Below are 14,659 nucleotides of genomic sequence, written 5' to 3'. Positions count from 1 at the left end.
CTCCAACAAGGGAGAAGAAAACCATCTTCCCTCAATGTTCAATGACATTACCATTGCTGAATTCCCAACTATCAACATCTTGAGTGGGTTACCATTGACCAGAAACTGAACTGGACTAGCCATATAAATACTGTAGCTACAAGAGCAGGTCAGAGGCTCAGAATTCTACAGTGAATAACTCACCACTTGACCGCACCCACCCACCCCCACCCCAAAAGTCTGTCCACTATCTAAAAGCACAAGTCAGGACTGTGCTGGAATACTCTCCACTTGTCTGGCTGAGTGGAGCACCAACAACACTCAAGAAGCCCAACACTATCCAGGACAAATCAGCCTGCTAGATCGCCATCCCATCCACCACCTTAGATACTTATTCCCCTTGCCACTGGCTCACAGTGGCAGCTGTGTGTATCATTTACAAGATGAACTGCAGCTCCTTGCCAAGCCGATTTGACAGCACCTTCCAAACCCACAGTCTCCAACACCCAGAAGGACAAGAGCAGCCGACGCATCAGAATGACACCGGCTGCAAGTTCCTCTCCAAGTCACCCACCATCCTGACTTGCAGCTAAGTTGCCATTCCATCAATGTCACTGGGTCAAGATCCTGGAAATCCCTCTCTAACAGCACTGTGGGTGTACCTACACCACACAGGCTGCAGTACTTCAAGAAGGCAGCTCACCACCACCTACCCAAGGGCAATTAGGGATGGTCAATAAATGCTGGATTTGCCAGTGTCACCAATATCCCATGAACAAATAATTTTTTTAAATCCCTTTCTTCTCTTTCCCTTTATCTGCATATCTGACTTATTTTAAAATGTTGCCATGGGGGAGGTGGAATAGGGCTGTGATCTTAAGATAGCCTGTCCATGGAAACTAGGTGGCTATGCAGCTGAAGTGCTCCAATTTACTTACCCATCCTGAAATCGCCAGGCTCAGCCATCTGCACATTTAACCCGCCCTCCCCCAGATCTACCGGGCTTCTTCCATGCATATCCACCATCAGGGCCAAATAGTTTGAACTAGGGTCTGATTGGACATGCTGCTGTAATCTCCCCTCTGGACTGAAGCAAGTCAGAAGGGGAGTGAGAATTGAAGAGAGCCTGAAAAGTAATTTTTTTTTATCTCCTGGATTGGGTCAGTAGAAGCATGAATGCCCCTTGGGGTGTCACAGTGAGCCATAGGCTTCTCCCACCCAGATCTCTCCCCAGAATTGAAATTAGGGCAATGCACACAGTGCCCAAAACATATCTTGCCACCTCTCTTCTTTCAGTGGGTGGATACTGTGCTATGGAATTTTCAGCTCCTTCCCACTGACTTTTCACTTATTCCCATTGGAAAGTTAGCCAGCAGGGTGAGATGTGATCATTAAAGTTATCTGGATTTCATTTTTCCTTGGGTACGTTGGAAATTAACTCACACTGAAAAATTCAAGACCTGGACAGGGATTTTACCAGGAATGGCGGCCAGTCACCACAGCCAGTCACCGGACCAACGAGCAGGCCCAGAGTTCAATTAAGTGGGGTCAGTGATCACCGGAGACAATCGGGTAGGCCCTGGAGAGGATGGAGGGTTGGGGGGAGGTCGCTCACGAGAGAGGGAGTGTTCTTCCTGCAGGGATGGTCCTTGCTGCCTGAGCGGGGGGGAGGACCCACCATGCCCAGTCAGGAGGGATCACCCTCCCCCCACCCCGGACCCTGTAAGCAAGCTGCCAGCTTGAAATGGGCAGCCTCTGCAGGTGGCAAAGTGCCCCCATCACTGGTAAAATACCAGCGGTGGAGAGAAGATGCTCTTAAGTGAACCTTAATTGGTTATTTTTAAGGGCCTCAATTGACTGAAGGGCAGGCAGACCACCCGCCACCTTCTCTGCTACTGGTAAAATACCAGTGGTGGCGGGAAGGTGACAGGCATGGCACTCCTTGCCATCCCACCCGATCTTATGTTCCCCTCCCCTGACCTCAGCCTCCAAGCCGGCTGCTGGTGTGGAGATGTGGGCTTTATACTTTCAGCCATGACCTCTGCTTCAATCACTAACTCTGATAGTGGATTTCACGAAATCATAGGGCAGAATTTTCCACTCGTCAGGCGGGCGCATGTCCAACCCGAACAAGCGTAAAATGATGTACGATGACATTGGGCAAGTGTCCCGATGGCATTGCGCACTCGCGTGATATTTCACTCAGGGGACACAAGGGGGAGTCAGAGCCGCGATCACCAGTAATTAACAGGCCAGCTAAGGCTCTTGACAACACAATTGATGGCGATTTAATGTTGTCCATACAATTTTTTGCTCATTGCACGGGCAAAATGGGCAGGCGGGCAGCCCACAATTTGCAAAAGTTCATCAATGGGAAGGATAAAAAGGGTGAGCAGCATTGCCAGTGTGAGTAGTGAGGAGTTTTGGAGATGGTTTGCTGTGCTTCTCAGTACTTGTTCGGGGCTTCATTCTTAGCATTTCCAGGCTTCATTTCAGAACTCATTGATGTCTCCAAGGCCCCCTGAGAATTCAGTCCGTGTGGACCCTTTCAGGGATCAGGCAGCATTCCTTTATCCTGGTATTGCAGATTGTGGTCTCTGCTGGAGGCACCTCCTCTGAGGAGGAAGAGAGGGGCAGAAGGGAGAGGAGGCCACATACCCCAATGCAGCCTCCAGGGGAGGGACCTGTGGGAAGAGAGGTGCAGGCACAAGGGGCGCAGGGCCAGCAGGTAGTTCAAGGCTGAAGGTACTAGAAGACACCATTATCCTGCAGCTAGGGTTTACAGGTGGTGATGCAGCTACCTCAATATGCCTGACATGCAATGCCAAAAGAGGCTCCACCTCTCAAGGGAGACAGTGGCCTCCATATGTCAGAGGATCCGTCCTGAGATTAGCTCTGACTTTGTGGGTGGATATCCCATACCAATGGCTATGAAGGTCACAGTGGCCCTCGACTTCTATGCCTCTGGTTCTTTCCAGTGTTCAGTGGTTGATCTATGTGGAGTCTCCCAATCAGCTGTCCACAGCTGCCTCAAACTGGTGACAAGTTCTATTCAGGTGGGTAATGACATTGATTCATTTCCATATGGACGAGGCCAGCCAGGCTGAGCCAGCCAGAGGCTTTGCAGCGATTGCTGTGTTTCCCCATATCCAGGGTGCAATAGACTGCACACATGTAGCCATCAAGGCGCCAGCGGGTCAGCCGGGTGCCTTCATCAACAGGAAGGGCTTCCACTCCATGAACATGCAGATAGTGTGTGATCACAGGATGCTGATTCTGCAAGTCTGTGCAAGGTACCCTGGCAGCTCTCATGGCGCTTACATCCTCAGACACTCCCAGGTGCCGAGGCTCTTCAGTGCTCCAGCCCGACTGGATGGATGGCTGCTGGGTGACACCTTGAAAAGGTGGCTTATGCTGCCTCTCCACCATCCAAGAACAGAGGCAGAGCAGCGGTACAACAGGATCCATGTCTCCACAAGGGCAGTGGTAGAGAGAACCATGAGTCTTCTCATGATGTGCTTCCAATGCCTGGACTGTTCAGGGGGTGCACTGCAATACCCTCCAGAGTGGGTGTCACTGAGAGTGGTTGCATTCTGCGCTCTCCACAATCTGGCACTGGCAAGGGGGAACTCACTGGAGGAGGAGGATCTTGATGCAGCTCCACAGTCCACAGATGATGAATCCAGTGGTGAGTCAGAGGAGGAGCACAGTGAGGAGAACACTGAGGGCGTGGAGCCAGACTTCAGTAGCCTCCAAAGAGGCAGGGACACCAGGGAAACCTTGATCCAACGCTCCTTCAGCTAGGCTGCCAAATAAGTGCTACAACCTCATGCCAGGACTGCTACCACCAGCCTGGATCTCAGAAATGACCCTTTCCTTGCCCCCCAAGATACACTCAGTGCCTGTGCAACAAAGTTTCAAGCCACCAACTTCCATCATTACATAATGGCCTATCCTGCACCTACAAAACAAATGAAGCATACTCAGGCCATTAACGTAAAAGCAAATGTAATATAATGCTAGCACTCACAGATTATGAACAGAACAATATCAGGTGTTGATGAAAAACAGGAAAAAAAATGGGAGAACAAAAGATCACCCGTGACCAGTCCTCTTATGCTTAAGGTGCTTTAAACTTACATTTATGGGTGCTACGTCTAGGTGCTCCTGCCTTGCTGGCACTGGCATTGGAGACAGCCTGCTGACTCTGGTGTCTTGTTGGCCTTGATGACCTAGGCATTCATCCTCTGGCCAGTGGAGCCTGTGCTGGCCCCACCGGGAAGGGAGCGGGCAGTGCCACGGCTGGCAACTGCCCAGTCACCACAGCCTCATCAGATGCCACTGTCACTGGCTGGGGGGTGGAGAGCTGCTGCCGTCACCCAGAGCACCCTGAGAGGAACCCACGGAGATGACAAGCAGCTCGTGTGCCAATGTGAGGTCGCTCTGGACCTCCCTGCTCGCCATTGATGGATGGGCACCTAGCTGGGATACTGGGTGCCTCATCCATCTCACACACGGACACTGACCACCTGAGGTCATTGCCTGTGTGAGGGCTTGCAGGTCCGAGTGCAGCCCCAAGGGCCCCTGATTCTGTACCTGGAGCTACCTATCCATGAGAGTCACCATTCTCTCAATGGAGGAGGCAGTGCGCTTGGCCATGAGGGTCAACACAGTGCTGATGCACCTCATGGACTCCTCTGCAACAGAGGCCATGGCACGCATACCCTCATGGATCTCTGCCAGATCCTCCTGTACACCCCGCTGGACATCCAGCATCTGCTGTCTGAAGGACGACTCCAGAGGCTCATCATCAGTCTTCGACTGAGCATCATCCTGGTTCCCAGCAGTCCTCTGACTGCCAACACCCTGGGTACTCTCTGCCTCCGCCTGCACCTCAAGTGAGTGTGAAGTGCCCTCACCAATGTGCACCGAGACATTAGCCGCCAAACTAATGCCTACCGAGGTGCTGGTATCTGCGCTGCTGCCTGCTTCAGAGATTGGGTGTGACGCAGGTGCTTCTGGAGCATGGCGGTCCTCCAGGGTCAGGGGTAACTCATGGAGGTCCTGCACTTGGCTGCTTGGTGGCGGATCAGGGAGAAGAAGGACATGTCATTAGTTTAAGTCATCATACTGTCACTGTGCATGCCAGGCACCCTGGTGAGGCAATAGAGGTCTGCATCTAAGGAAAGATATGCTGGCATTGGAGGCAATCCAGAGAGGGTTCACTAGGTTGATCCCTGGGATGGAGGGATCTTCTTATGAGGAGAGGTTGAGTTGTTTGGGCCTGTACTCATCGGAGTTTAGAAGAATGAGAAGCATCTATTTGAAACATATAAGATTCTTATGGGGCTTGACAGGGTAGATGCTGAGAGGTTGTTTCTCCTTGTGGGAGAGTCTAGGACCAGAGGGCATAATCTCAGAGTAAGGGGGCACCCACATAAAACAGAGATGAGAAGGAATTTCTTCTCTCAGAGGGTAGTTAATCTGTGGAATTCTTTGCCACAGAGGGCTGTAGATGTTGGGTCATTAAGTATATTCAAGGCTGAGATAGACACATTTTTAATCAGTAAGGGAATCAAGGGTTATGGGGAAAAGGCAGGAAAGTGAAGTTGAGGATTATCAGGTCAGCCATGATCTCATTTAATGGCGGAGCAGACTCGATGGGCCGAATGCCTTACTTCTGCTCCTACATCTTATGGTCTTATGCAATCATCTTTCAATGATCAATGAGGGATCCAGTCTGGAGGCTTCCATCAAGAATATTTGTAGCATCTGAAACTCCCACCTGACGACACTGCACTCTTACCTTTGATTGGCACCCCAGCCTTTCCGCGGCCGGTTCATTGAGGTGCATGGCGCCTCTTGAGCTCCAAGTCCTCCTGCTCGTGTCTGGAGAGGATGAGGAGGTATGGGGTCCTCCGCCAGTCCGTGACCTCTAAATATTGTTATGGGATGTCTTCTCCTGAAAGGACAGAGGAGCATTGATTAGTCCACTCTCTACCTGCAGCGCCATTGCAGCCTGGCCAACCCCACCTGAGGAGCACCTTGCACGGTATAACCGAGTTGTGTCCCTCGAGCCGCAAGGCATTCAGTCCAAGCAGCCAGGGCTCAGCCCCTTGGCCAACTCCGGCGTGATTGCCAGCTGGCACTCAGACTCTAACACCCCTGAGCTCCATGGGGGGATGGCCAGCCCAAAACACTGATCCATGCCAATATGGTACTCACCCTTCCTGAGTGCAGAAGGTCATTAAATCTCTTCCGGCACTGCACCTAGGTGCGCCACACCACATTGTCACTGCTCACCAAGGCTGCCACCTCCTCCCATGCCCTCTTTGTGAGGTGTGGTGGCCTCCTCCTCGCATCTCTGGGGACAAGGGTGTCCCTTCTGGCAGCCACCTCCTCTAAGACGGCGGCGAGGCATTCATTGGAAAAACATGGTGCCGAATGCCCAGCCGACCTCACCTCCCGCCTGGCGTCTACACCTTCATTTGCAGCCATGCCATTGCAGCAACTTCAATGGGGGCAGCCTCCCTGGGGCTGCCTGCGCCGCTTTTGAACTGGCCACCGGGTCACCATTGGACCAGACGGCCGACAGGACCCTGTCCCCGCCCACACCTTCTCGAACATTCTGCAGCCAGCTTTCACACTGGGCAGGGCTTAATTGGCCTGCCAGCGTGAAATCGCGGCTGTGGCCCGATTGCGGGCGGCAGTCTGCTACCGCACTGCTCCTGCTCGCCCCCGCCTGACGAGGGCAAAATTTTGGCAATAATATTCTGTTTAAAAAGTTTTTTCCTGCCGCCGGACCTAAATCTCTTCTATCTAATTTCACATCAATGTCTCTTCATTCTTAACACCTCAAACAATGTATGTTTCCACCTACCCTTCATAATTTTTAGAATCTATCTCAAATCACCCATAATCTCTATTCTAATGAAACCAGTCCCTACTTTTCAAGCGCTCTTCATATTTGTGTTTGCTAACACCTGACTTAATCCTAGGCTAGGATTTCACAGTCCCACTGAGCTGATTGGAGATTTAAATGTCTTGCCTATCCACCAGGGGTAGACACGCCATGGCAGGGCCATACAATTCTAGCCCTAGTAATTCTCCATTGTGCTCTCTCTACTGCCTCTTCCTGGCATGATGCGGAGTCCAAATCATACACAGTACTCCAAATATAGTCTTACAAAGATTTTAGGTTTTTCTCTTGGTCCTTCATGGAATGTAGACATCACCAGCAAGGCTAGCATTTATTGCCCATACCTAATTTCCCTTAAACTACAACAAAAATAAAAATACCTGGAAAAACTCAGCAGGTCTGGCAGCATCTGCGGAGAGGAGCACAGTTAACGTTTCGAGTCCGTATGACTCTTCAACAGAACGAAGTAAAAATAGAAAGAGGCGAAATATAAGCTGGTTTAAGCAAGGGGGGTGGGACAGGTAGAGTGGATACAGGGCCAGTGAAAGGTGGAGATGGCCAAAAGATGTCACAGACAAAAGGACACAGAGGTGTTGACGATGGTGATATTATCTAAGGAATGTGCTAATTAAGGGTAGAAAGCAGGACAAGCAAGGTACAGATAGCCCTAGTGGGGATGGGGTGGGGGGAAGGGAAGGGATCGCAACAGGCCAAAAGGTAGAGATAAAACAATGGATGGAAATACATTTAAAAATAATGGAAGTAGGTGGGAAAAGAAAAATCTATATAAATTATTAGAAAAAAAAGGGGGATCAGAAAGGGGGTGGGGATGGAGGAGAGAGTTCATGATCTAAAATTGTTGAACTCAATATTCAGTCAGGAAGGCTGGAAAGTGCCTAGCCGGAAGATGAGGTGCTGTTCCTCCAGTTTGCGTTGAGCTTCACTGGAACAATGCAGCAGGCCAAGGACGGACATGTGGGTATGAGAGCAGGGTGGAGTGTTGAAATGGCAAGCGACAGGGAGGTCTGGGTAATGCTTGCGGACAGACCGAAGGTGTTCTGAAAAGCGGTCACCCAGTCTGTGTTTGGTCTCTCCAATGTAGAGGAAACTGCATTGGGAGCAGCAAATGCAGCAGACTAAATTGAGGGAAGTGCAAGTGAAATGCTGCTTCACTTGAAAGGAGTGTTTGGGCCCTTGGACGGTGAAGAGAGGGGAAGTAAAGGGGCAGGTGTTGCACCTTCTGCGGTTGCATGGGAAGGTGCCGTGGGAGGGGGTTGAGGTGTAGGGGGTGATGGAGAAGTGGACCAGGGTGTCCCGGAGGGAACGATCCCTGCGGAATGCCGCCAGGGTGGTGAATGGAAGATGTGTTTGGTGGTGGCATTATGCTGGAGTTGGCGGAAATGGTGGAGGATGATCCTTTGAACGCGGAGGCTGGTGGGGTGATGGGGAGAGGACAAGGGGGGTCCCTATCATGGTTCTGGGAGGGAGAGGAAGGTGTGAGGGCGGATGCGCGGGAGATGGGCCGGACACGGTTGAGGGCCCTGTCAACCACCGTGGGTGGAAAACCTCGGTTAAGGAAGAAGGAAGACATGTCAGAGGAACTGTTTTTGAAAGTGACATCATCAGAACAGATGCGACAGAGGCGAAGGAACTGAGAGAATGGGATGGGGTCCTTACAGGAAGCGGGGTGTGAGGAGTTGTAGTCGAGGTAGCTGTGGGAGTCGGTAGGCTTGTAATGAATATTGGTGGACATTTTATGTGGGCAGGCCAATTAAGGCCCGCCGGGAAGCACTATGCACTCCCTGTGCAGGTGGGGGGAATCCCTAAAATCAAGAGTGCACTCTTTCGCGCAAGCGCACGAAAGAGCACATTCATCTCCTTGAGGCTAAGTGCAGCCTCAGGGAGATCACCTCGACTTTTAAAAATATTAAAAATATAGAAATGAAAAATCCCTTACATGTCCCCTCATGTGACAATGCCACATGAGTTGGGACATGTTCATATTTTACATAACAACTTTATTACAATTTTTAAAACCCTACATGAAACCTCATCCCACCACTGGATGAGGTTTCATGTTTTTTCTAGTTGGCACCGGGGCTCCTGGCCAGCCCATCAACCTTAAGGTTGGACGGGCAGGTCCTTCAATTGCTTAATTGATCCTGTCAATGGCCTCAATTGGCCATTGACAGGTCGGCGGGCCCGCAGCTGATTTTGCTGCGCCCCTGCCTTCCTGAAAATTTAAATGGGGCGGGGTGACATTGGGGGTTCCACCCGATGTCATCCTACATCATTTTGCACGTCGGCAAGCGGGCCCCGCCCCCTGCTCGCCGACAGTAAAATTCTGCCCAATATATTCTATGCTTTTTTTGCAATAAAACCTCATATTCCTTTAGCCTTTTCTAAAGCTTTACATACTTGAAATTTTGATTTTAAAGTCTCGTAAACTTAAATCCCCAAAGCCTTCTGCCATTCCACATCATTCCATGCAATATATTATTATTATTACCTTTTTTAACCAATGAGTGCCATCTCATGCTTACTGACTTTAAATTTTACCTGCCACTTTTTTGATCCATTCTATCAATTTATCAATATTCCCTTACAGCTTTATTTGGTCCACAGGATTTTTTACTATGCTCCATATTTTAACATCAGCTGTAAATTTGGGCACCACTCCTCCGACCTCTACATTTAAATCAGTGGTGCACACAATGAATATAGGCAGTTCCTGGGGGCAAACATTAAGAACTTTCAACAATTATACAAAATTGCCCTTAACTTCTATTTGTGTTCCCTCCCTTCTACCGAGCTTTATAATTTAATTTGCTACCCTCACCCAATGCTGTTTAGTAATCTTTCATATTGTACCTTGTTGAAACCTTTCTGAAAGTTCATACACACCACAGCCACTGCATTCCCCACATCAACCATATTGGTTGTCTCTTCAAAGAAATCTATCCAGTTTATCACACATCTGCTTTCAAATGCAATTATGAAGAGGAAAATGAAAACAGATGGCAGAAGCTCAGAGAAGATACTTCTTCCCTGCACATACTCATTCACCTTACTTAATTTTACTTATATTTTTCTGACTGCTAATGCCTTAGAAGGCTGTGCTTTCCTCCTATTGCCCTCCCACCAGTTCCCCCCCCCGCCCCCCCCAATTCCTGACACACACACACATCAGCTGCAGCCCAGTTCCACAAGGAGAACAAAACTACAAAACTGACAGACCAGTCAAGGTCGTCATAGCCTAAATCTCTTTGTGACCAAATCCTTCCAGTTAACATCTGGTGACATTTGCCGCACAAAGTTCCCTGGTACTCTATTCAAGAGGACTGCAATGTACACACAAAACAAGAGAGAAAGAGTAAAAGGTATTCTGTTCAACAAATTGGCAGTGTTCCCACAGGCTCAAGAAACAATCAACAAGTTCATGTAGTACTCAAAGGCCCAAAAGGCAATTCATGGGAATTGTATGAATAGGAAAATATTTTGTCTATTAATGTTCAGCCAGTGTGCAGTGTTGATCAGCTTATCATACACATCAATGCCAAAAAGCCAAGAAAAAGCCATTTTGCCTGGCAAAGGCAATTTGGCCCATACCATGTGCATTCCTTTACAGATTCTTTTACCTTTTCTTGAGATGGAGAATAAGGGCAAAATTGTTCAACACAGTGCAAGGGACCACAGATGAGTCAGAAAGAAAAGCACAACATTTTGACTTTCCACCACAAAATGATCAATAATTCAGAAAAAAAGTCTGATGATGAGTATTAGGATTTATAAAGTTCCATGTGATTCAGGTGCCTTGAGGGCCATTTGTTGACCAGAAATGGGCACCACACACGGAGAGCACACGCCAAAAGACAAATTGAAATCGGGCTTCAGGGCTCATTATCATTACTTGGTTGAGTTGCCACTGCCAGTCATGCACATTGTCAATGGGTAAATTTAGTCTGCCTACATCACTGATAATGTTCACCGGGTAAATTACTGGGTGGGGAAGGACAACAGGGTCAATCATGGGCCAGAAGTATAACCTCTGGAGTGCTGCCCCACGTCCAACTTGTATAAAACTTTACTTATTTTTGGTGGTAGCTGCTTGCTAGTTTTATATTCAAACCTGAAAGGGGTGAGCCCAGTCCCTGTTCCATTAGTAGCAGTCAATTTCTCAAGCACAGACCCTTCATTAGCATTTATAACTGTTTTAAGTGGCCATACAAATGCCTGAAAAATAGCCCAACCCAGTATTGCATCGGTTGTTTTTTAGGCATTCTTGGAGCATAAATTGCTCCTCATTGTGTCTATTTTACACTCATAAAACAGGTAGAACAACGTGCCCTGCGAGAGGTCCCGGGTTCATTTCCCGGACAAGCCCCCAGGGCTCCCCTTCGATAGCTCAGCTGGTAGAGCGGAGGACTGTAGATGACTGTAAAACTGTTGCCCACAGCCATACTAGTCTGAAACATCTGATCTTTGAAGCTAAGCAGATTCAAGCCTGGTTAGTACTTGGATGGAAGACTGCTTGGGAATATCAGGTGCAGTAGGCTTAAAAAGGCTTTCTGCTGTGAATAGGTTGCGCTTTATCCATGCGGCATTGATATCAAGAGATTTCAGAAGCACAATTTTTGTTTCTTGGAGCTGCTGGTGATCGTTTGTCTCGGCGCTCCGAAAAAATATATGCCCTAAGGCCACTTCTGAAGCTGGACATTGTGAAGAAATGCAGAAAGCAGTTCATTCATCACCAGTCAGATCGCTATATGAAGATTGCGCATAACTGGTGTAAACCCAGAGGGATTGACAACCGAGTGCGCAGGAGGCTTAAGGGTCAGATTCTGATGCCTAACATCGGTTATGGCAGCAACAAGAAGACCAAACACATGCTGGCCTCGGGATTCAAGAAATTCCTGGTCCACAATGTCAAGGAGCTGGAAGTCCTAATGAAGAGCAACAAGACTTGCTGTACTGAGATCGCTCACAATGTCCCATCCAAAAACCACAAGGCAATAGTGGAGAGGGCAGCCCAGCTTGCAATCAAGGTCAATAATCCCAACGCCAGAACATGCAGTGAAGAGAATGAATAAAGTTTCCTGGCATAGCTACATCTCTTTCATAAAGGTTTAAAGTACAAAAAAAAAAATCCAATTTCTACCTCCAAGAGTATTCCATGCGCTTACTCTGTGCCAAGATTATGCAACCTGTTTTTGTACAGATGGTCAGTGCTGAGATTGTTGGAAGCTCTGACTGCAGGTATGTAAAAGTTTCATCAAGTATTCAATAATTATGTAAATTAAGCCTGTATTTATCTACACAGTATTTTATGTAGAGTGCCTCAGAAATGTGGCACCTGCAAAACTGAGTTTGCAAACATGCTTGATGGCCTTTTAGAGTACATTTAGCCCATTTGTGAATGCATGCAAGCTAGGATTTTTTAGTTCCTTTGTTTGCATTTAGTTTGGTTTAGTTTATTTTTGTTTATTTTTTTTTATTCCTTACCTTGTCTCCTCACACGTCAGCATTGAAATTATTGGCCTAGAAATTTGGACATGCAACAGTCTCCAATATGGCAGGGAGGAAATGCATACGAAATACAAGCCGAAAGTGCACCATGGCAATAAAGGCCAAGATATCAGCAACTAGGGTTCATGTGTGTAGCAGACATTTATCCCTCTGGAGATGCAAATAAAGGGCCTACCACCTGTTTGAGACCCCCACTGCAAGATTGGTTTGTCCTGAGGCAGTCGGCATTAGCATTCAGAAAAAACAGACCTTAATGAGGTATAATTAATGGGGGATCCTTAAAGAGACCTCTCAAAAAATGCAGGCCGCTGTTACTCCCCCACTGATCCTCACCACTTAATGGATATGATGTTGTTGCCATTACAGAAACCGAGTTAAAAGCTGGGCATGATATATCATCCATGCTTATTCTTGTGCCCTCCAGTCAGGTTAACCGTCAGAATAATAACAGATTTGGGGGAAAAATCTATAAAAGGAATCTTTGAATAACAACTAACTGGCTTCTGAACCCATTTCCATTAAAAATCTTTACAGATGGGGCTTGTTCTGACATTGCGGGTTTACTTCATGAAGCGTTCTGAGACTTCTGACACGTGTTGCCTTGTTAACCATAAGGTTTCTAATGCATCAAACAAAATCTGTATTTAAATGAATTCCTTCTGGTTTTATGATATAAAACACATTAAAAATTAGGTATTAGTTAAATTTTAAGAAAAAACAAAGTGCACTTACGGGTGAAGGGTTTTGGAAATCTGAGGGTAGAGAGGAATGTGGTCCAATGTTCCCTGGTCCTTTTGGGAATGTGCCCCTTCCTTCCGGAAATGGCATTGTCTTGCCCCCCCCCAACCATTTTAAGGCAGGCAGTAAACACTTCAAACCAGACCATTTACATGCTCACTAGTGATAGCCCCAAATACCCAAACCTATCAGACCCATCCCCTAGTTCTACAATACTTAGTGACACTGATATTGTTATCCCACAACACATTCTCCACTCCTGAATCAGAGGATTTTTCCTCATATTTCTGCACCCCATATCACCCAAACAAAAAAGCTTCCTAGATTCTGCAATGCTCCCTCTTCCTGGCATGGTGCAGAGTCCACTTCCCACCTACATCCATGATTCCTCTGATACCCGACATCATATCAACAACTTCCAGTTCCCTGGCCCCAACCGCCTCCTCTTCAACATGGACGTCCAATCCCTCTACACCTCCATCCCCAACCAGGATGGTCTGATGGCTCTCCGCTTCTTCCTCAAACAGAGGCCTGAACAATCCCCATCCACCACTACTCTACTCCGTCTGGCTGAACTTGTTATCACACTGAACAATTTCTCCTTAAACTCCTCTCACTTCCTCCAAATAAAAGGTGTGGCTATGGGTACCTGCATGGGCCCCAGCTATGCCTGTCTCTTTATGGGGTATGTGGAACATTCCTTGTTCCAGTCCTACTCTGGCCCCCTCCCACAACTCTTTCTCTGGTACATCGATGATTACTTCGGTGCTGCTTCATGCTCTCGTCTGGACCTGGAAAAATTTATTAATTTTGCTTCCAATTTCCACCCCTCTATCATTTTCACATGGTCCATCTCTGACACTTCCCTCTCCTTCCTTAACACCTCTGTCTCAATTTCAGTCCACCAATATCCATTACAAGCCTACCGACTCCCACGGCGGCAGTCCACAGCGATCGTTCCCTCCGGGACACCCTGGTTCACTCCTCCATCACCCCCTACACCTCAACCCCCTCCCACGGCACCTTCCCATGCAACTGCAGAAGGTGCAACACCTGCCCCTTTACTTCCCCTCTCCTCACCGTCCAAGGACCCGAACACTCCTTTCAAGTGAAGCAGCATTTCACTTGCACTTCCCTCAATTTAGTCTACTGCATTCGTTGCTCCCAATGCGGTTTCCTCTACATTGGAGAGACCAAACGCAGACCGCTTTGCAGAACACCTTCGGTTTGTCTGCAAGCATGACCCAGACCGCCCTGTCGCTTGCCATTTCAACACTCCACCCTGCTCTCATGCCCACATGTCCGTCCTTGGCTTGCTGCATTGTTCCAGTGAAGCTCAACGCAAACTGGAGGAACAGCACCTCATCTTCCGACTAGGCACTTTACAGCCTTCCAGACTGAATATTGAGTTCAACAATTTTAGATCATGAACTCTCTCCTCTATACCCACCTCCTTTCCAATTCCCCCCCGCTTTTTTTTCCAATAATTTATATACA

General features: G+C 48.1%; 2 pseudogenes; both read left to right on the top strand.

The window, feature by feature from the left end:
- LOC144686207 (large ribosomal subunit protein eL32 pseudogene) overlaps window positions 1–11,998 on the top strand; it is a 134,036-nt pseudogene extending 122,038 nt beyond the window's left edge.
- On the top strand, window positions 11,456–11,575 carry LOC144687012 (U11 spliceosomal RNA; annotated as a pseudogene).
- Window positions 11,999–14,659: the final 2,661 nt, after the last annotated feature.

This window comes from Cetorhinus maximus, chromosome 11 (assembly GCF_964194155.1).
Source record: "Cetorhinus maximus chromosome 11, sCetMax3.hap1.1, whole genome shotgun sequence".
Classification (NCBI taxonomy): Eukaryota; Metazoa; Chordata; class Chondrichthyes; order Lamniformes; family Cetorhinidae; genus Cetorhinus; species Cetorhinus maximus.
Note: the sequence above shows the minus strand (reverse complement) of the source record. Positions and strands in the feature narration are given on the sequence as shown.